The sequence below is a fragment of the Schistocerca gregaria genome, chromosome 7 (assembly GCF_023897955.1).
Source record: "Schistocerca gregaria isolate iqSchGreg1 chromosome 7, iqSchGreg1.2, whole genome shotgun sequence".
Taxonomy (NCBI): domain Eukaryota; kingdom Metazoa; phylum Arthropoda; class Insecta; order Orthoptera; family Acrididae; genus Schistocerca; species Schistocerca gregaria.
Genome location: NC_064926.1, coordinates 340,111,490 through 340,133,655, shown reverse-complemented (window position 1 = coordinate 340,133,655; position 22,166 = coordinate 340,111,490).

The following is a 22,166-nucleotide window of genomic DNA, read 5'->3' as shown; positions in this document are numbered from 1 at the left end:
GGGGTACCATGAAAGACGGCGTGTGTGCAACACTAGTTAGGATGGATACGACTTCGCAGGTCGCATTGTGGCGGCGGCGTAAGTGATTCCGACCTCTACTGGTGTATTTCTAAGAAAACACCAATGTCATATTCGCCGCTATGATCTGTAACAACATGAAATCGCTGGTCATTCTGAACATCTGCTACGACTTACTCATGTTAATTAAGTTATAGAAAGTCTGTAAACACGAACGTTCTTATTTTTCATTAACTTTGACTTTTCTAGGACGTGTTGTAATAAGAAACATGAGCATATATTGTTTTCATTCCTAGAGAAGTGCTGTATGGTGCGTCAGCTATGTACGACAGACGTGAATGTGATGCTTTAAGTTTTCCTTGTTCTCTCCATTAAGATTAGTTAGTCCAAACACTTTGTTTATCTACACACCTGGAAATTGAAATAAGAACACCGTGAATTCATTGTCCCAGAAAGGGGAAACTTTATTGACACATTCCTGGGGTCAGATACATCACATGATCACACTGACAGAACCACAGGCACATAGACACAGGCAACAGAGCATGCACAATGTCGGCACTAGTACAGTGTATATCCACCTTTCGCAGCAATGCAGACTGCTATTCTCCCATGGAGACGATCGTAGAGATGCTGGATGTAGTCCTGTGGAACGGCTTGCCATGCCATTTCCACCTGGCGCCTCAGTTGGACCAGCGTTCGTGCTGGACATGCAGACCGCGTGAGACGACGCTTCATCCAGTCCCAAACATGCTCAATGGGGGACAGATCCGGAGATCTTGCTGGCCAGGGTAGTTGACTTACACCTTCTAGAGCACGTTGGGTGGCACGGGACACATGCGGACGTGCATTGTCCTGTTGGAACAGCAAGTTCCCTTGCCGGTCTAGGAATGGTAGAACGATGGGTTCGATGACGGTTTGGATGTACCTGCACTATTCAGTGTCCCCTCGATGGTCACCAGAGGTGTACGGCCAGTGTAGGAGATTGCTCCCCACACCATGATGCCGGGTGTTGGCCCTGTGTGCCTCGGTCGTATGCAGTCCTGATTGTGGCGCTCACCTGCACGGCGCCAAACACGCATACGACCATCATTGGCACCAAGGCAGAAGCGACTCTCATCGCTGAAGACGACACGTCTCCATTCGTCCCTCCATTCACGCCTGTCGCGACACCACTGGAGGCGGGCTGCACGATGTTGGGGCGTGAGCGGAAGACGGCCTAACGGTGTGCGGGACCGTAGCCCAGCTTCATGGAGACGGTTGCGAATGGTCCTCGCCGATACCCCAGGAGCAACAGTGTCCCTAATTTGCTGGGAAGTGGCGGTGCGGTCCCCTACGGCACTGCGTAGGATCCTACGGTCTTGGCGTGCATCCGTGCGTCGCTGCTGTCCGGTCCCAGGTCGACGGGCACGTGCACCTTCCGCCGACCACTGGCGACAACTTCGATGTCCTGTGGAGACCTCACGCCCCACGTGTTCAGCAATGCGGCGGTACGTGCATCTGGCCTCCCGAATGCCCACTATACGCCCTCGCTCAAAGTCCGTCAACTGCACATTCGGTTCACGTCCACGCTGTCGCGGCATGCTACCAGTGTTAAAGACTGCGATGGAGCTCCGTATGCCACGGCAAACTGGCTGACACTGACGGCGGCGGTGCACAAATGCTGCGCAACTAGCGCCATTCGACGGCCAACACCGCGGTTCCTGGTGTGTCCGCTGTGCCGTGCGTGTGATCATTGCTTGTACAGCCCTCTCGCAGTGTCCGGAGCAAGTATGGTGGGTCTGACACACCGGTGTCAATGTGTTCTTTTTTCCATTTCCAGGAGTGTATATACTTCCTGTGAAATACTTTTAATTTTCAGCAAAGACATTCACATGTTAGATTTCATTACGCTTATGTAGCTCCTAATACATGCAAATGACGCCACTAGTTCCTTTATCCACGTTTTCTGCCTGATACTGTCTTTCTGTTCTTTCGCACCCAGTGTAGGCCAACTGAATGTTCTTGTTTTTGAAGTCGCGAATATTTTTAAATCCGTGGGAATTATCTTCTCCGTATTAATTTCAGCCGTTATTGTTTTTAATAGCATTTCACATTTAAATGTAGTCCGCTTCCATAGCCCTATGATTCTTGAACAGATCGTTGTTCGGTGCAACGCCGTGTCAGTCAAGCCACAGTATTCATAGTAAGGGTTCTCCGTGACTCTCATTTGGTATCGCTGTGATGCTGTCCAAAACATATCGTTTCACAACAAATAAAAGGCTGGGCGCAGAGTTGAGCTTACACTCACTTTCGAAAAGTTTGTATTTTATTTGACAAACTGGTGTATGTGTACTGTTTCCCTCTGTAGTTCATCCACAACGTTAATCGTAGAGAAATTCTTTTCATTTAGGAGGTTTCCTAAAATTCCCGTTATGATTTTCAGAATGCGGGGTACATACGAGTGTATCTTTTCGAAAGCTACACTTCTCGTGGTGATTCCCCAGACGGACTTTAATAGATCCGACTGACTTCTTGGTTGTTTCAAAAATTTTATAAGTTTTTTAATTACGAGGGCTGTGCATTTTTTCTCATAATCTTTAAGCTTAATCCTACTTCAGTGAACGGTCTCGTTTACTGGTCTTTGGCTATACAGTATGGCATCCCTTTCAAGGTAGACCACCCTGTAGACTTGAAAAATATATTTTCCCTTTATGAGTATTATTTGTGTTGTATAACACAATTTTGAGAGTGCCAGCATAGCTAATGTATGTGTATTTTCTTAATAGGAATTAAGTTCCTAGCGTTGTTCGCTATTAAGGCCCCTCCTACTTTTTCCACGATTCATCTACATTGCCATCTAAATGGATACTCTGCAAATCACACTTAAATGCCTCGCAGAGGATTCATCGAGCCACCTACGCAATAATTCTCTATTACTCCAATCTAGAACAGTCGCGGAAAACACGAGCAACTATATCTTTCCATGCGAGGTGTGATTTCCCTTTTTTCTTTTTTTTTTCTTTTTAAACCATCATTTCTCCCCATGTAGGTCGACGTTAGCAAAATATTTTCGCATTCGGAGAAAAAGCTGGTGATTGGAAATTCGTAAGATGATTCTATTGCAACGAAAAATTACCTTTGCTTTAATGATGTCTACCCCTAATCATGTATCATGTCAGTGACACTCACTCCTCCACTTCGCAATAATACAAAGCGTACCGCTCTTCTTTGAATTTTCTTGATTTAATCCGTTAATCCTTTCTGGTAAAGATCTCCCACTATGCAGCACTATTCTAAAAAAGGACGGACAAGCGCACTGTAGGCAGTTTCTTTATCAGATCTGCCGCACTTTCTAAGTGTGCCGCCAATAATACGCAGTCATTGGTTCGTCTTCCCCCAGTATTTTCGATGTGTTGCATACAATTTAAGTTGTTCGTAGTTCCTATGTATTTAGGTGAACTTACAGCCCTTATATTTGATTGATTTATCGTGTAACCGAAGTTTAACGGATTCACTTTAGCACTCAAGTGGATGACCTCCCACTTTTCATGATCTATAGTGAATTGTCAATTTTCACACCACACAGATATCTTTTCTAAGTCGCTTTACAATGTTTTTGATCTCCTGATGACTTTACTAGACGATAAACGACAGGGTCATCTGCAAGCAACCCAAGACAGCTGCTCAGGTTGTCTCCTAAATCGTTTATATAAATAAGGAAGAACAAAGGGTCTATAATACTTCCTTGGGGAATGGTAGCTATCACTTCTGTTTTACTCGATGACTTTCCGTTAATTGTTATGAACGGTGACCTCTCTGACAGGAAATCACGAATCCAGTCACATAACTGAGTTGCTTGTGCCTTCTGGAAATCTAGAAATAAGGAACCAATTTGAAATGCCCTGTAAATATCACTCAGCACTTCGTGTGAATAAAGAGCTAGTTATGTTTCACACGAATGATGTTTCTAAATCCGCGTTCACAGTGTACCAAAAGGTAGTTCTTTTCGAGGGAATTCACAATGATCGAACACAATGTATGTTCAAAAATCCTTCTGCATATCGACGTTAATTTCATGGATTAATGCTACTTCCTTTCATGAATACTGGTGTGACCTGCACAACTTTACAGTTTTTTGGGGCGGTTCTGTCGTGTTGTCGAGCGAGTGGTTATGTAACATTTTTAAGTATGGAGCTACAGCATCAGTTTGCTCAGAAATGAACCTGATTGGTATTAGGTTTGGACCGAAAGACTTGCTTTTACTAAGTGATTTAACTTGCTTCATTACTCCTAGGTTATCAAATTCTAAGTTAAATTTTTCATCTGTTCTTCATTTTAGAAGGCTGTGTTTTGTAACTCCGCTTTAGGAGCACTGTCGTCGATAGTATTTTCATTGCTATCGCGCAGAGAAGGCACTGGCTGTGGCTTGCCGCAAGCATACTTTACATACGTCCAGAATATCTTTTGATTTTCTACCAGGCTTCGAGACAAAGTTTCGTTGTGAAAACTATTATAAGCATCTCGCATTGAAATCCATGCTAAATTTCGAGCATCTGTAAAAGGTTGCCGATCTTTGAGTTTTGCGTTCGTTTAAATTTGGCATGAGATTTTCCTTGTTTCTGCAACAGTATTATGATATAATTTGTGTACCAAGGGGGATGAGCTCCGTCGTTTTTTAATTTATTTGGTTTTGAAGTAGAATCTGCCAGTTCATTCATGTGCTACTTCAGTTTAAAGTCGATCACGTCCATTGTGTAGCCTTCTTTGAAACGATGTGGAATGAGTTGTGAACTTCCGTTCAGACAGAGGAGTGGGATTTTGTGGTTATTTATATTGCTCCTCTTTCTACCTTACGTGTATGCATTTCTACTCTGCACCTTCAAGCTGCATGATTAAATTAGTTATATCCTCGGCGTAAGCTTTAACAGTGAATTTTTGATAATGCACATGTAATTCAGAGGTTCGGTTGATGACTGAGAGGATCACAGGCCTCAAGGAAAGTGTAAACAATATCGTAGATAACGGGCATCCCTGTCAGACTGAACGCTGAGTTGAGACCTCTTCATAGAAGTGGCTTTTTATCAATATTTTTGAGACCATTGGATTATGATCTCACAGTACCAGATCTGTTGTGGCCTATGGGTTTCCAACACAATCCTTAGATACCGGTGACCGACTTTCTCAAAAGACTTTCCTAGGTAAAATCCGATCGTTCTGTTTTGGTACTACCGTGAGAGAAAGGTGTAGACTCTCAGAGAGCAAAGTCCATATATGATCTTTCTATTGGGAACACTACACGCTTGCCCAGCAAAGATTATCTCTGTACAAGTCTCTTTAAGTCTTGCTGCTGTTACAGAAACCACTATTTTTGATTCTGCGAGTATTAAAGTTATTGGTATGTAATTAGTTATTCTTCTAGGTTTTGTAGTTTTGGGGCAGAAGGACTATAATTGCTGGTTCATTTGCTGAAAAAATTTGACGTACTCTTTGTTTCTCTTCTATGAGCGCCAACAAATCGATTTTGATAAGCAACTGGAAGACTTTGGAAAATTCATGTGGTTTGCAGTCATTGCCTGGACTTTTATTTCTTGGTAATGTTTTAATGTCTTCAGTTTATTTTTAGGAATGGGCTCTACCAACATAGTGATATTTCCGTTCGTGAGGCAACTCGCGCAGTTTTTTAACAAACTTGCTGTCTTGTTCTTATGGTTGTTTTCTGTATAGTCTCTAGAAATGGTACTTAATATCTTCCATATTATCACTATCGTTCATGAGAAAGGAATTGCATTTACTAAAAGTCTCTGTCTGCACATTCCATTTTTGTCCGGAATGCATCCGTTATCTTTGCATTTGATTGTTGAGCCTCTCAGTTCTTTGTCCTGCAATTCTAGTATCTTCTTTTTGAATCTCCTCAATTCGTGAGATAGATGTCTCTGCTATCCTCTTTTCTAGGAGTTCTCGAACCATCGTACAATAGTATTCGCTATTTTTCCTTCTAGTTTCACTTTCCTGAACGTTTACTAATGCCAGTTTTCACGAGTTTATCCCACAACTGAAGAGTGCTACTAAAAATCCGCTTCCGGAGAAGCCGTGTTCGATAACATTCGCTGAACTAAATTTTTCCCTTTTCAAAGCTGTGCAGGCTGCAGTGCCCTTTCCCGGTATTAGTAGGGTAAAACGTCTGATTTAGGGGACTGATGACCACAGATGTTAAGTCCCACAGTGCTTAGAGCCATTTGAACCTCTGATTTAGAGGATAAGTGCGTGGTGGTCCGAAAAGCTGACGGAGGTGACATCACAGTCATATGCATCTATTCCTGTCTTGGTATAAAATGTGTCCATTCGCGAGGTTACTGTGCATACACATACGTATAGTGATGGCTAGTCGGTCTCTGACTGGCAGTTTTAGTCTTCCAACTGTGTTGTGTACAGGACCAATAAGAGGACCACGAATTATGCACTACATTGCGTTGATATAAGTAGAGCACTGTTACAGGCGTACTACGAGGTGCATTCAAGTTCTAAGGCCTCCAATTTTTTTTTCTCCGGACTGGAAAGAGATAGAAATATGCGCATTGTTTTAAAATGAGGCCGCGTTCATTGTCAATACGTCCCAGAGATGGCAGCACCGTACGGAAGATGGAATTTTACCGCCAGCGGCGAGAATGAGAACTGTTTTAAATACTTAAAATGGCGACGATTTCCTTACTTGAACAGCGTGCAATCATTCGTTTCTGAATTTGCGTGGTGTGAAACCAATTGAAATTCGTTGACAGTTGAAGGAGACATATGGTGATGGAGCTATAGATGTGTCGAAAGTGCGTTCGTGGGTGCGGCAGTTTAATGAAGGCAGAACATCGTGTGACAACAAACTGAAACAACCTCGGGCTCGCAGAAGCCGGTCTGACGACATGATCGAGAAAGTGTTTTGGGGGATCGCCGAATGAGTGTTGAACAGATCGCCTCCAGAGTTGGTATTTCTATGGGTTCTGTGCACATGATCCTGCATGACGACCTGAAAATGCGAAAAGTGTCATCCAGGTGGGTGCCACAAATGCTGATGGTCGACCACATGGCTGCCTGTGTGGCATGTTGCTGAGCAATGTTGACGTGCAAAGACAGCATGAATGGGACTTTCTTTTCGTCGGTTGTGACATTGGATGAGATGTGGATGCCATTTTTCAATCCAGAAACAAAGCCCCAGTCAGCTCAATGGAAGCACACAGATTCACCGCCACCAAAAAAATTTCGGGTAACCGCCAGTGCTGAAAAAATGATGGTGTCCATGTTGTGGGACAGCGAGAGCGTAATCCTTACCCATTGCATTCCAAAGGGCACTACGGTAACAGGTGCATCCTACGAAAATGTTTTGAAGAACAAATTCCTTCTTGCACTGCAACCAAAACGTCCGGGAAGGGCTGTGAGTGTGCTGTTTCACCTAGACAACTCACCTGCACATCGAGCTAACGTTACGCAACAGTTTCTTCGTGATAACAACTTTGAAGTGATTCCTCATGCTCACTACTCACCTTACCTGGCTCCTAGTGACTTTTGGCTTTTTCCAGCCATGAAAGACACTCTCTGTGGCCGCACATTCATCAGCCGTGCTGCTATTGCCTCAGCGATTTTCCAGTGGTCGAAACAGACTCCTAAAGAAGCCTTCGCCGCTGCCATGGAATCATGGCGTCAGCGTTGCGAAAAATGTGTAGGTCTGCAGGGCGATTACGTCGAGAAGTAACGCCAGTTTCATCGATTTCGGGTGAGTAGTTAATTCGAAAAAAAATCGGAGGCCTTAGAACTTGAATGCACCTCGTATTGGCGAGAGCTAAGATGAAGTTGAGTTATATTATGGGAGAACATGGTAAGATTGGGGTATTAGTATCATTCTCGAAAAACAATGCTCCCAACAGTTGAATTTCAGTGGAATTAAATCTTAGAAAGGAATTAGATTTACGATATGTACATTACAGTGAGATAGAAAGAAGTAGCAACTACTGCAGGAAGCAAGTGGGTGAGGCTGGAAAGTAAATGCGAGTGAAGCACATAGCATGTGTAAGGATGAGGTTTGTGATACCAATGTTCAGCTTCTAGTACAGTTCCACAAACACAATTTTTACTTTAATGCGTAGCACAAATAACAGGACTCCCATAGGGTAAAAAGACGTGTGTGGGACAGTAGATATGATACCAGAATCACAAAGACGGAGAAAACCTCCTAAATGGCAGTTCATGTTTTGACTAAGTGCTTTGCCAGCACATTGGAAAAAACTCCTCACCTTGTCTGTCGCCCGCATCTCGTGGTCGTGCGGTAGCGTTCTCGCTTCCCTCGCCTGGGTTCGATTCCCGGCGGGGTCAGAGATTTTCTCTGCCTCATGATGGTTGGGTGTTGTGTGATGTCCTTAGGTTAGTTAGGTTTAAGTAGTTCTAAGTTCTAGGGGACTGATGACCGTAGATGTTAAGTCCCATAGTGCTCAGAGCCATTTGAACCGTCACCTTATCTGTCTTAAGAGATGGCGCATATGAGAGCAACAACGCTCCTCCATCTGAAAGTAAACGTCAGATATGTGAAAGGAACGATTATTTATTAATTCCACTACAAAGATGTAATAAACTATATACTATGAAGATGTGCGTCTTCACAACTGAAGATTCACAGAATAATAAAAAAAAAAAACTGTAACTGCTGAACTTGGGGGAGAGTTGGCTGCATTGTACCGGCTCCTTATTTGTGATAGCTATAAAATTGTTACCTCTTGTACTATCCAACATATAGTGACGTCAGGGTGGGCCAAGGCTTCTTGAAGCCATGTAGTTAGCTATGAATACTGTGTGTTGAGAGACTAATCTTCTGTAGGCAGGATTCATTTTGTTATAGTTTCAAGCACACTTTTTATATACAGGGTGGTCCATTGACAGTGACCGTGCCAAATATCTCTCGAAATAAGCATCAAACGAAAAGACTACAAAGAACGAAAGTCGTCTAGCTTGAAGGGGGAAACCAGATGGCGCTATAGTGGGCCCGCTAGCTTGCACTGCCATAGGTCAAACGGATATCATGTGCATTTTTTAAAATATGAACTCCCATTTTTATTACATATTCGTGTAGTACGTAAAGAAACATTAATGTTTTATTTGTACCACTTTTTTCGCTTTGTGATTGATGGCGCTGTAATAGTCAAAAACGTGTAAGTACCTGGTATCATGTAACATTTCAACAGTGCGGACGTTATTTGCTTCGTGGTATATTACCCGTGATAAAATGGACCGTTTACCAATTGCGGAAATGGTCGATATCATTTTAATGTATGGCTATTATGATCAAAATATCCAACGGGCGTGTGCTATGTATGCTGCTCGGTATCCTGGACGACATCATCCAAGTGTCCGGACGGTTCGCCGGATAGTTACGTTATTTAAGAAAACAGGAAGTGTTCAGCCACATTTGAAACGTCAACCACGATCTGCAACAAATGATGACGCCCAAGTAGGTGTTTTAGCTGCTGTCGCGGCTAATCCGCACATCAGTAGCAGACAAACTGCGCGAGAATCGGGAATCTCAAAAACGTCGGTGTTGAGAATGCTACATCAACAGCGATTCACCCGTACCATATTATTAGGCACCAGGAATTGCATGGCGACGACTTCGAACGTCGTGTACAGTTCTGCCACTGGGCACAAGAGAAGACAGATTTTTTGCACCCGTTCTATTTATCGACGAAGCGTCATTCACCGACCTAGCTTTAGACAATGCAGAATGAAATGGATTGCCCCAGAAGTTCGATGCACACAAGCCACAAGCAAAACGTTGGGTGAATATGTCCATTGAAATAATCCTACAGAATCCGAGTCAAATCGTAATTGCTTAAAGTGAGAATTAAGATCTATACGAGGCACTTGTAAGCTGATGAAGAGTCCACGACAAAAAAGAAAAGAAAACGGAAAGACTACCTGAAGCAAAGAAAAAGGAGAAGATATCTGGAACTATAGTTCCACCTATGACAACGAAATGTTTCGAGGAATCTAAGCCACCACAAAATCTCGCTAGTAAAACAGAGGTATGATATAGCGATTTGTGAAAGGAAAGTCGAATGGAAAAAAATGATGAAATCACGAAATGCGAAATGGGATTCGTGCAAACCGTGCAGGGGTGGAGAAGGGAGTGGAAAAGGTGTATTGCAATGCAGAAAGTAGTGCTCGACGAACTCAGATATGGAACATTTTCTTACATTTAACCTAGATCATATCCATAAGCTCAAAGACATAGTTTATGAGCTTGGTACAAATTATGCCCAAACAGGTACAAAGTAGGAAACCAATTTTCTAATTTTGTACTACGTGTAGATGGTTAGAAAATTAGGCGTAGTGTGTTTAGTTTTCTCACTATTTACATTTATTAAATCAGGTACTAAGCACAGATTCTTGTATTTGAGGACGGTATTGTTTAAACCGTTAACCTCCTGTTTAGTCTCTAATAAAGAGAATGACAAAAGTAGTACAACGTAGGCTACTCTTAAATCTTCAGGCAGCCTTCAATTCAGTCATTGTACTCTAATCAGGTAATTTTTAAATTACCACTACGTTTTACCGTTTTGAAATGGCAATTACGTGAGAAAACGTGCCTTCCTGTTCCACGGGTACAAATTAGTGATATATTATTTGTACAGAAGGACAGACTGAACGAGTTCTGCGAAGAACACGGCTATACAGCTGATGGAAGCCGAAGAGGACACTGACAAGATTGCAGCATTTCTTCTACATGGTGACACGTGATCTGAATAAAGTATCGGAGGAATTCCGATTGCCTACAAAAACCTGGAAACTACTTGGTAGTGAGAATGACGGAACAGGCGGCATGCACTACTTCTGCAGCCCAACACATCCACAGTCACAGAACTTTGTCTCTCGAAGCTACGCTGCACGTACTGCAACCGTTACTGGCTTGATATGGCTTCTGAACTATTTATGCCAAATCACCATTCCTAATTACTGTGTAACTATGCACTTACCCTGATTTTAATCTATATTGCACCCAAACAAAGCAAGCCCTCTTGCGGTGTTTGGCGGAAGGTACTTCGTGTACAACTGTCATTTCCCTTTCCTTGTTGCTATCGCGAATGGTTTACGGGAAGAAAGATTCCCGGTAGTCCTCCGTGTGGCTCGAATCTCTTTAACTCTGTCTTCGTGGTCTTTTTGCGAGATATGCGTACGAGGAAGCAAATTATTCGTTGATTCTTCTAGGAACGTGAGCTCTCGGAACTTCAACAGCAAATCATACTGCAATGCAGAATGCTTCTCTTGCACCGTCTGCCACTGAAGCTGATTGACCATCAGCCTGGCGCATTTGTCCTTACTAAATAAACCTGTAACGAAATGCGCTGCGCTTCTGTGGATCGCCTCTATTTCCTCAATGAATCCCATACTGAAAGAGCAATATTCAATTACTGGGCCAACGCTGGCTTTGAAAGCTACCTCCTTTGTTTCGTGATGATTCTTCCAACGAATCTCAGTGTGGCATCTATCCTTCCAGTGCTAGTTTCATGTGGTCTTTCAACTTTTAAATCGGCCCGTACACGCACTGAGAGATGTTTTATGGAGGTAACTGCTTCCTGTGATTGTTCTGCAATTATATAATATTACAATAATGTGTTTTTCCGTCTATGTACAAGCAATACTTTACATTTGCTTTTATGGAGTATCAAGTGTCGATCCTCTGAAGGTCTTCCCGCATTTCGCTTTAGTTTCGTAGCGTTGTGACTTCTCTGTATAAAAAAAACATTATCCATTTAAAGTCTCACGGTACTTCCAATGTTGTTTACTACGTCATTAATACGGGGTGGTCCATCTGAAGTTTCGGATGAGATTATCTCTAAAACTATACATCAGGTGAAAATAGTGGGTAAGACAAGTTGGATAGCTCAAAGGGGGACATCAAATGATACTACACGTGAACCCCACCCCTAGTCCCATTGGGAGGGGTGGGGGCAACATTTAAATGTTAAATGAAACCCCCATTTCTTATAGCAGATTCAGATTCTCCATAAAAATGTAATCAAGTTTTGTCTGAAACATTTTTTAGACCATTGACAGATGGCGGTGAAAACGAGAAAAACGTTACATTGGGGAAGAACTCAGATTTATTTAAAATGATCCGAGAAGGACGCTTCAAATCGTTTCAAAATGTGCACCGAATCCTTCATTACTCCAAATTAAGCCTTTTTTTCGGAATGTATCCTACCCGCCACAGTTTTTGGTGGAGTGAGGCGGAACGGAATGAAAATCTCGTTAGGGAACTCTTCACAATAGCATTACTGGTCCGACTGTGGCGCTACCATGGCCAAACTGCGAACTGTGGCTCCCTATAAAGGTCGTTTGCAATGTGATCAGATGTTGCTTAACTCTCGGATTGTTTACCGGAAACATCAACTGACTAAAGTAAATTATTCTTTAATGAAACATGGTTCACTATCCTCCTACAGAGATTGTTGATATGAAGTAAATTGTAGGTGAATGCCATAACAATTACTCTGCAGTTGCGCAATTGTATGCGGATCGTTTCCCAAACAGACGACTTCTAAGGGAAAACAGGCAACTTACAGTTCCGGTGAGTTTAGATAACTTCGGGCGGAATGATGTCGATCTGCCGAAGGGTTTAGTAAGGTTACCGCTGAAATATCAGTTTTCAGTCATACCGGTTATATTCTTCTCCAGTTTATCCTGACTAATGAAACAGCTAAACATAATCGGTTGCTGAAATAACGTATTTTCGGTTTTTTATTGCTATTATTTCCAGTAAGTTGGACTCTGATGCTCCACAATGTGCTTAACTTAACCTTCCTACCGTCAGGATGAATATACAACACAGAAATTGCGTCGCGATTCAATAAGGAAATTTCCATGGCGGCTTCTCTCTGAGAGACTAGTGTGGCTGGATTACCGTTTTGTTTCCGTTTCGGAGTGACGAACACACGTTTTACAGCCTGTGACGATGTTCGACAAAATATTATCGCCATCAGCTTCGTAACGCGCTAGCTATTCCGCAGAGATGGTCCTTCGTTGGCGCCTCAGACCTATTCGACATTGCACTCAATGAGTTGGAAGTGGATATATTCACTGTCCACCTCGTCATCGCGAATACAATGAAAATGTCGCTCGTACCCTTATCGTTCTTGCCTGTGTTGAACTGGATCCAGAAATTAGCAGTCGTGCGATTCAGAGACAAACTGGAGTACCGAAATTAACTGTTTTGAGGATTTTGAGGGCACATAAATATCATGCGTATCGTATCACACTGACACAGGTATGCAAATATGAGTGCATTTCTGCCAGTGGGCATTGGAAATGACAAGAGGTGTCAATGATTTTTTTAGATACGCTATATATTCACCGATGAAGCCACATTCAAAAAAATGGCGAATTAAATCGTCGTGATGGTCATTATTGGTCCCCAGTCAATCCATGCTGGCATACACCCGTTGACAATCAACACAAACGGTCTTTACTGGTCTAGTATGGAATTTTTGACCAAAATGTTACTGGGGAATCTTATTTAAAACTTCTCTGCGGTGATTTGTTGGAGCTAATGGAAGATGTTGATTTCTAAACCAGGCATGAAAGTGGCTCCAACAGGATGGAGCAGCTCCCCATTATGGTAAAAATGTACGGAACTTTTGAAAGTTACGGTACCCTGATCGGTGGATAGGACGCGGAGGACCAATTCAGTGGCCTCCACGTTCACAAGACCAAACATCATATTTTTTCTGGTGGGGTTATTTAAAAATTATTGTTTATGAGAGACAGCCCACAATCAGAAACGATATGGAGCAATGCATTCGAAGAGTGTGTGCTGTCAGACCACGGGATGTGCTGTTCAAATTGTGGACAACTTTCGCATATGATTGACTTTATGCATTGAAGCAAATGGGGATAGTCTTGAAGATAGTCTTGAACAATTTCTTCAAGGCTAATTTGATTAATTAAGTACCCCAAATTGTGAATGGCAAGGGGACCCACACTAATCAAGCACCCCAACGTATGAGAGGCAAGGGGACTCACACTAATGAAGCATGCCATGAGAACATCATTCAACTACGACCATGTCGTTATTCCTGGGTAACGCTAAAAGTAGGATACAGTACTTTTTGAACAAAAATAGCTTAATTTGGCGTAAGGAAAGAATTGGTGCACATTTTTTATCGATCTGATGCGTCTTTCTCGGATGATTCTAAATGAATCAGAATTCTTCCCCAATTTTATGTTTTTCTCGATTTCAGCGCCATCTGTCAATGGTTTACAAAAATGTTTCAGACAAAACTTGATTACTTTTTTTTTATGGAGAATCCGAATCTGCAATAAAAAATGGGGTTTCCATTTAAGATTTAAGAGTTTACCCCGCCCCATCCAAGGGGGTGGGGCCTGGAGATCATGTGTAGTATCATTTGATGTCCCCCTTTGAGCTTACAAACTTGTCTTACCCACTATTTTCACCCGATGTATAGTTTTCGAGATAATCTCATCCGAAACTTCAGATGTGCCACCCTGTATATACTGTGGAAAGTGAAAGACCTGTAACACATTCATGGGGTAGGCTCAAAATTCGTTTTACGTCTGAAGGTTTCTGATCTTAGAGAAATAGATGCTGTATTCTGGTTGCTAGAAACTCTTCAATATCATAGCGTCCGTATTTATTTAGCAGTGCGGAAATGATTCGAATGCCTTACGGAAGTCACAGAACACTTCATCTACTTGAGCGCCGGTATCTACCTCCTTCTGGGTCTCATGGGTTACATACGGTAGTTCATTCGGAACCAATATTGATTCCTACAGTGGATACTTTCGTCTCCAGAAATGTCATAATACGTATACATAAATCATATAATTCTACAACAGATCTAAAAAAAATTTCAAATATGTGTGAAATCTTATGGGACTTAACTGTTAAGGTCATCAGTCCCTAAGCTTACTCATACTTAACCTAAATTATCCTAAGGACAAACACACACACACACATGCCCGAGTGAGGAATCGAACCTGCGCCGGGATCAGCCGCACAGTCCATGACTGCAGAGCCCGTGCGGCCACAGATCGACTTCAGATATATAGGCCCACAGTTGGACGGCCATTCTTGAAAACGGGAATGACCTGTGCTTTTTCCGATCTGCGGTACACTGCTGCTAGAATAACTGCTAATTCTTGCGCATACTCTATGTAGAATGGTGATGGTGTCCCTTGTGTGACAACCTCTTCGTCTCAGACTAGCACTCTTACACTACATCCTCAATTATTAGTTGGACATAGTCCAGTCTCTGTCTTCCTGTAAAGTTTTTATCCCATGCAGCTCCCTATAGCGGTGTACTTTAAACGGCCTCCACTGAAATTTGCGCGCAGTGAAATTTGCGCCCAGGAAGAGTCGTGCAAGGGCCCGCTAATCCCCTTGCCCGGCAGATAGATGAACTGAGGGACGCTTCCAAGAAATTTCCGGGCTCGCATTTTCAAGCCATACGATAGAGAACGCTGCGACCTGACGTCAATGTTAAGTGTCCACAAGAAATCGATACACGTTACAATGACATGAAACATATGTCAAATGCTGTTTCACATCCCAGTAAACTTCTCACAATTAATTAAAAATCTGTTTCCTGGCACAAACTTCATGACTGAGAAGTTTTTTCTGAACTGTTCCCTACTTTAAAAAATGGTTCAAATGGCTCTGAGCACTATGGGACTCAACTGCTGTGGTCATTAGTCCCCTGGAACTTAGAACTACTTAAACCTAACTAACCTAAGGACATCACACACATCCATGCCCGAGGCAGGATTCGAACCTGCGACCGTAGCAGTCGCACGGTTCCGGACTGCGCGCCTAGAACCGCGAGACCACCGCGGCCGGCTCCCTACTTTATTTTGGCATTAAAATTTTTCGTAACTTTGTGTCTTTCGATAGTGGTACCTTTAGAGTATTATCAATTATTGATTAATCTGGAGGCAGCCCAACTGACAGACAGCCGACCGACCAATAAACAAAATCAGTTCCGCTCCAAGCAACCAGCAAAACGACCACAAGATTTCAATACACGACATGCAGAATATTGGCGCCCACAACGACCGACAACACCTCAGCTGTCGAACTACATGCCACGCTGGACAGCAACAACCTGATGAGGAAAATACACTGCCACAAAAAAATGGTTCAAATGGCTCTGAGCACTATGGGACTTAACTTCTGAGGTCATCAGTCTAGAACTTAGAACTACTTAAACCTAACTAACCTAAGGACATCACACACATCCATGCCCGAGGCAGGATTCGAACCTGCGACACTGCCTCAAATTACGTCGATCAGGGCAGGTAACCGAAATGTCAACAGCCACGAGGCAGAAGATACCGCTGGTGAATTTCCATAACAGGGAACAAATTAAGCTAAATTTCGCATTAAGGCGGCTGGAATCTTAGCAGATTTAAATACACACACACTGTTGCTCACGGGAATGTCCCAAAAGCGACAACCAGGATCAAACAAAGAAATGTAAACAGTTGAGGGTCGATAATAAGTTAAGTGAGGACTCAACTTTCATGTCCAAGATCGGTGGGCGACGAACTTCGTAACACTCGCAAGCAGCACCTCACACTTCAACCGCGCTTGCACGCCGCCAGCGGCTCCAGCCCGGCGCCGGGCGACGGAGACTTGCCTGCTGCTCCACGCCAACCGAACGACTGGACTGCTGGTTCGTCCGCGACTGCTGCTCCGTCGCTTCTGGTGCGTCTCCCACTTACTGACTACCCGACACACGACCCGGAAATACTATCGGTCGCTCCAGAGATGGTACGACATTGCGCTTATCGATACGCGCTGCTGCTTCCACTCATAGGCAAGTAAGGCAGGATGTTAGTGACGCCAGTAAATCTAATAACAAAGCGAGGAGGCACTACCGTAAAGAAGATGACAAACAATTAATGGGATGAACACGGCCTGCACGGCTCACTACTATTAGTGGCTGTGGTCACACACAAACTAGGAACAGCCTGAAGTCTTATAATTTCTGCCAGTTCAAAAGTAAGGAGTGCAGCAATCACGTGATTAATGAACAGTAAGTATAATGCACACATTTTAACTCGGTTTCTTTAATGGGGTTGCAGCGGGCAGATCAAGCAAGTGCCACAATGGAGAGGCGTAATGCAGGAGAACTGTCCAACTCCTTCAACTGGCTCAGAGCACTATGGGACTTACCATCTGAGGTCATCAGTCCCCTAGAGCTTAGAACTACTCAAACCTAACTAACCTAGGGACAACACACACATCCATGCCCGAGGCAGGATTCGAACCTGCGACACTGCCTCAAATTACGTCGATCAGGGCAGGTAACCGAAATGTCAACAGCCACGAGGCAGAAGATACCGCTGGTGAATTTCCATAACAGGGAACAAATTAAGCTAAATTTCGCATTAAGGCGGCTGGAATCTTAGCAGATTTAAATACACACACACTGTTGCTCACGGGAATGTCCCAAAAGCGACAACCAGGATCAAACAAAGAAATGTAAACAGTTGAGGGTCGATAATAAGTTAAGTGAGGACTCAACTTTCATGTCCAAGATCGGTGGGCGACGAACTTCGTAACACTCGCAAGCAGCACCTCACACTTCAACCGCGCTTGCACGCCGCCAGCGGCTCCAGCCCGGCGCCGGGCGACGGAGACTTGCCTGCTGCTCCACGCCAACCGAACGACTGGACTGCTGGTTCGTCCGCGACTGCTGCTCCGTCGCGACTCCACTTCTGGTGCGTCTCCCACTTACTGACTACCCGACACACGACCCGGAAATACTATCGGTCGCTCCAGAGATGGTACGACATTGCGCTTATCGATACGCGCTGCTGCTTCCACTCATAGGCAAGTAAGGCAGGATGTTAGTGACGCCAGTAAATCTAATAACAAAGCGAGGAGGCACTACCGTAAAGAAGATGACAAACAATTAATGGGATGAACACGGCCTGCACGGCTCACTACTATTAGTGGCTGTGGTCACACACAAACTAGGAACAGCCTGAAGTCTTATAATTTCTGCCAGTTCAAAAGTAAGGAGTGCAGCAATCACGTGATTAATGAACAGTAAGTATAATGCACACATTTTAACTCGGTTTCTTTAATGGGGTTGCAGCGGGCAGATCAAGCAAGTGCCACAATGGAGAGGCGTAATGCAGGAGAACTGTCCAACTCCTTCAACTGGCTCAGAGCACTATGGGACTTACCATCTGAGGTCATCAGTCCCCTAGAGCTTAGAACTACTCAAACCTAACTAACCTAGGGACAACACACACATCCATGCCCGAGGCAGGATTCGAACCTGCGACTGTAACTGTCGCGCGGTTCCACACTGAAGCGCCTAGATCCACTCGGCCACACCGACCGGCAGGGGAAGTATCGTCATTCATTCTAAGACACACACACAAATTAATTTCATTTATCTTTCATAATTTTAAAAATGTTCCAAGGAAAGTCTTTCAGTCTACAGTGTAGTTAGGTGATAACTACAGTGTGGTTGGTGATAATGTGGGGGAGGGGAAGGGAGAGGGCAACAAATGGCAGGAAGGGGAGGGGTGGCAGGAGGGCTGGAGTACTAGGTAATGACTGATTGCACTCAATGGTAATGGTCTAAGAAAGGTTTGGAAACACTGCTCTAGACCGTCAGATATTGGCGACAAAGTAAACATACTCATTGCTTGAAAAAACCGCCGAAAGGTGAAAACTTATGTAGTATCAGGTGGATGTGTATCTAAGAAGGAAACTTGTTTCCTCATTTCCATCTACATTATGCGAACTACTGCGTATTACATTGGAGAAGACATTTGCCATTACACCACAAATTACGGTTTCTTCCCATTCCATTTGCAAAAAAGGAAGAATGACTGAAACAATGTTTGTTTGCTATAGTTAAGGACTGACTAGCCTGCTGAATGATGGGAGCAAACTATACGCAGAAACAGTGAAGAGGTGGTATGGTAAACCTGGCTTTTCCACCGTAAGTGAACACCACGATTTTAAGGTAGGAAGAAATGACATAGATAATAACAGAAGCTGAAACATCCAGTAGACTACAATCGTAAGGTTATAAATTTCGGTACTTCGATTGTTCCGGGAGATGGTTGATCGGAACTACAAGTGTTAATTATCAGTTCATTTTATTATAAGAATGATAAAAGATTTACCCAGTTTTATATAATCAGTAGTCACAGGGCGCTTTCAACTGTCTTTGAACATTAAAGCAGCCGTTGATGGATACAATTACTAAACTCTTCTCTTGAACTATACACATCACAATTTGAAATGTACAATACCATCTATGACGTGAACAACACTTGTGTCCTAACTAGGCAGTGTTGCCTGATAATCTAAGTCACTAACTGGGGAGAGCCTTTCCCTCCTCGGCTATAAATTGTATCGGCCTCCGCGCATTGGTGCTGTGGAGCTGGGAGCGAGGCTGCAACTCCGCCAGCGCACATTGCAGAAAGACATCACTAACATCGATGAGAGCTGCTGACTTCAATATGTCACTACGATCTTTGGACGATATCACAAGAGGAGCACTGTGAGTCAAATTAATTAAATTTTAGTTTTGGACTGTGTAAGTGTATTGGCTCGAGTAAAGAGATGAATAATTATCAGCACTGTGGAAGGGAAACAATCGATAGTTAACTAAAGTGGTTAAATTTTCGTATCATGGCTCCTACAAGGAGCGGCTGACAATGCTGTACACGAAAAGGTTTAATAGGTTTCAACATATGAGTGTAAATCATCAGTAGATCACTTAATACGTTTACAATTGAACGCTAGTCGAATGGATCAATAGTTTATTCTACTATTGATTTAATGACAGTGTGTTATGACACTGGAACTCTCCCGTGACTAGTTTGTAACATCTTCAAGCTAAGATTGGTGGCAACGCACTACACGCCATTTACATATAATATCAGCAAAAGGTAACCTAAACATTTCTGATTTAATGACAACAGATTTTAAAGAAGGGAGCTGCATTATTTCTAATAAGCGACGAAGAAAAGAGCAAATCATCACTGTCATGTAGGATGTCGAAACTCTTGCACAAATGAGATTTGAATACAGCGCGTAATAAAAAAAAGAATTAACTTTATGAACAGTACAACGAAATGGAAACGGTAAAAGAAACAAAAAGTACCACGCTAAATTTATACAAACTAATTTCTAGGTCTTTTTATTGCACGAAATCAACACGAGGGTACTAACAAACACAAAACGTATAAAAAATGCCGAAATGTGTTTAAGAATTGATAATCCGGAATCTACACAATGAGATAAGAACACACATAGAATAATGGAACAAGTAACGGACGTGACGTGTACTTAACGTAGTTTTCATCTCTGCTGGTGTGCAACAATAAATCCAAAAGCACTATGTGCTTAACGGTAATCGTATATCAAAAGCTCATACAGTTTCGACTGGTCAAGCGAGCAACTTCATTTGAAAACGCACTGTGGATGTATCGTTTAAGTATGAATAATTGACGTTTAAGTGAACTTAATTGTGCCAGCATACATGTTTACATATAAACAAGACATTAATACCGAAGTTTGGTAGTGACTTATAGCCACTGGGAAAAAATAATTGTAGGTTTCACAGTCAATCTTATAGTGTGTATGACGCATTGTAATTCTGTCTGACAGGTTCAACTATTAAAGTAGCATACAAACATTAATTTTCTTTCACGACATCGAATCTCCACTTCTCAGTAGATTTCTCTTTCTGAATATTAACTTCATTTTTGCGTTACGCTGAGGTCAGATTTATTTATGAATACTGCCACCAGACAGGACAAGTATAGCACAAACAAATGTGACACACTGCTTGGTTGATGCGTAGAGAAATATGACAGGACAAGTTGCACTAAATGGAAAAAAGTAGTGACACGTGACATAACTGCAAATAAGATGAGGACTGATCGATCGATACAGATCTCCACGTTAACAGGTCCCAGAGAAAGAGAGTCATAGGAAAATAGAAAACTAGATTTTCATAACTGTAGGGTTGATAAGTAACAGCCATATAAGCGTCTCCGAGAAGACGAAGAAGAAAATGATTATAACGATGATATTTGCTATTTTAGTGCGGCAGTACATGGGATTCGTGTGACAGGTCACAGTTTAGCTCGAAAGCCATCATCTTGAAGGCAATGCTTCCTTCACATTCCACAGACCCTCCTCAATTAGATATTACGAAATTTACAGTATAAAAATGTGCTGCATTTACAAGTAAGAACGTGAGCACAGCAAAATGTTGCTGCCAAACGCACTCTCAAAATGCCTCCGGCAACGCGGCACGTGACCAGATTACCATCGCCTGTGGCTGTCGCATTATTAACGCTTGTAAAATTTAACGATGAGTTTGTCAATACTTTTCACTACAAAACACGCGTGCAATCAGCCGGATGTGCGTGCAGCCAAACAATAATACGATATACGCTCCAACTAATCCCATTATCCAGGGTACGCACATCGATGGAGAGCACCTCCCTCCAGTTCGTTTCGCTGCCTGTGGAACGCTGGACTTCACACGGTACTGCGTCGCTGCTACGCATAATGTTGCGTTTCCCGGCTGTAATGCGTGTCCAAAATGATGGTTGTGTTTCGCACATCAGAGTGGTGCGTAAATTGATATACATGGCCATTCACTTCAAAGCTCCATGTTACCAGCATTCCCTGCGAAACTTGTTAACGGGCAAAGCAGATACAGCAGCAAAACAGTATAACTTTTAACCTCTGTTTTCTATAACAACTTGACTCATTACAAGATGAACCACCCCATTTCCGGCTATACCTTAAAAGTCCACCAACTGTTTAGTGCATGAGAAAAGAGCAGCGATTCGTAGATTTGCAAGTAGTACTGAAAGTCAATTATAAGAAGGGAAAACGAGACATAGACGCACAACGAACAGTAAATTGTAAAAACTAATCAAATCACAGACTTTTTTGTATTTAGCATTGCTGGTGAAAGTACTACATTAAATTTTGGAGATTTGTGGTAAGTTCCTGTGAGACCATACTGCTGAAGTCATTGGTCCCTAGGCTTGTACACTACTTAATCTACCTTAAACTAACTTACGGTAACTACAACACACACACACATGCTCGAGCGAGGACT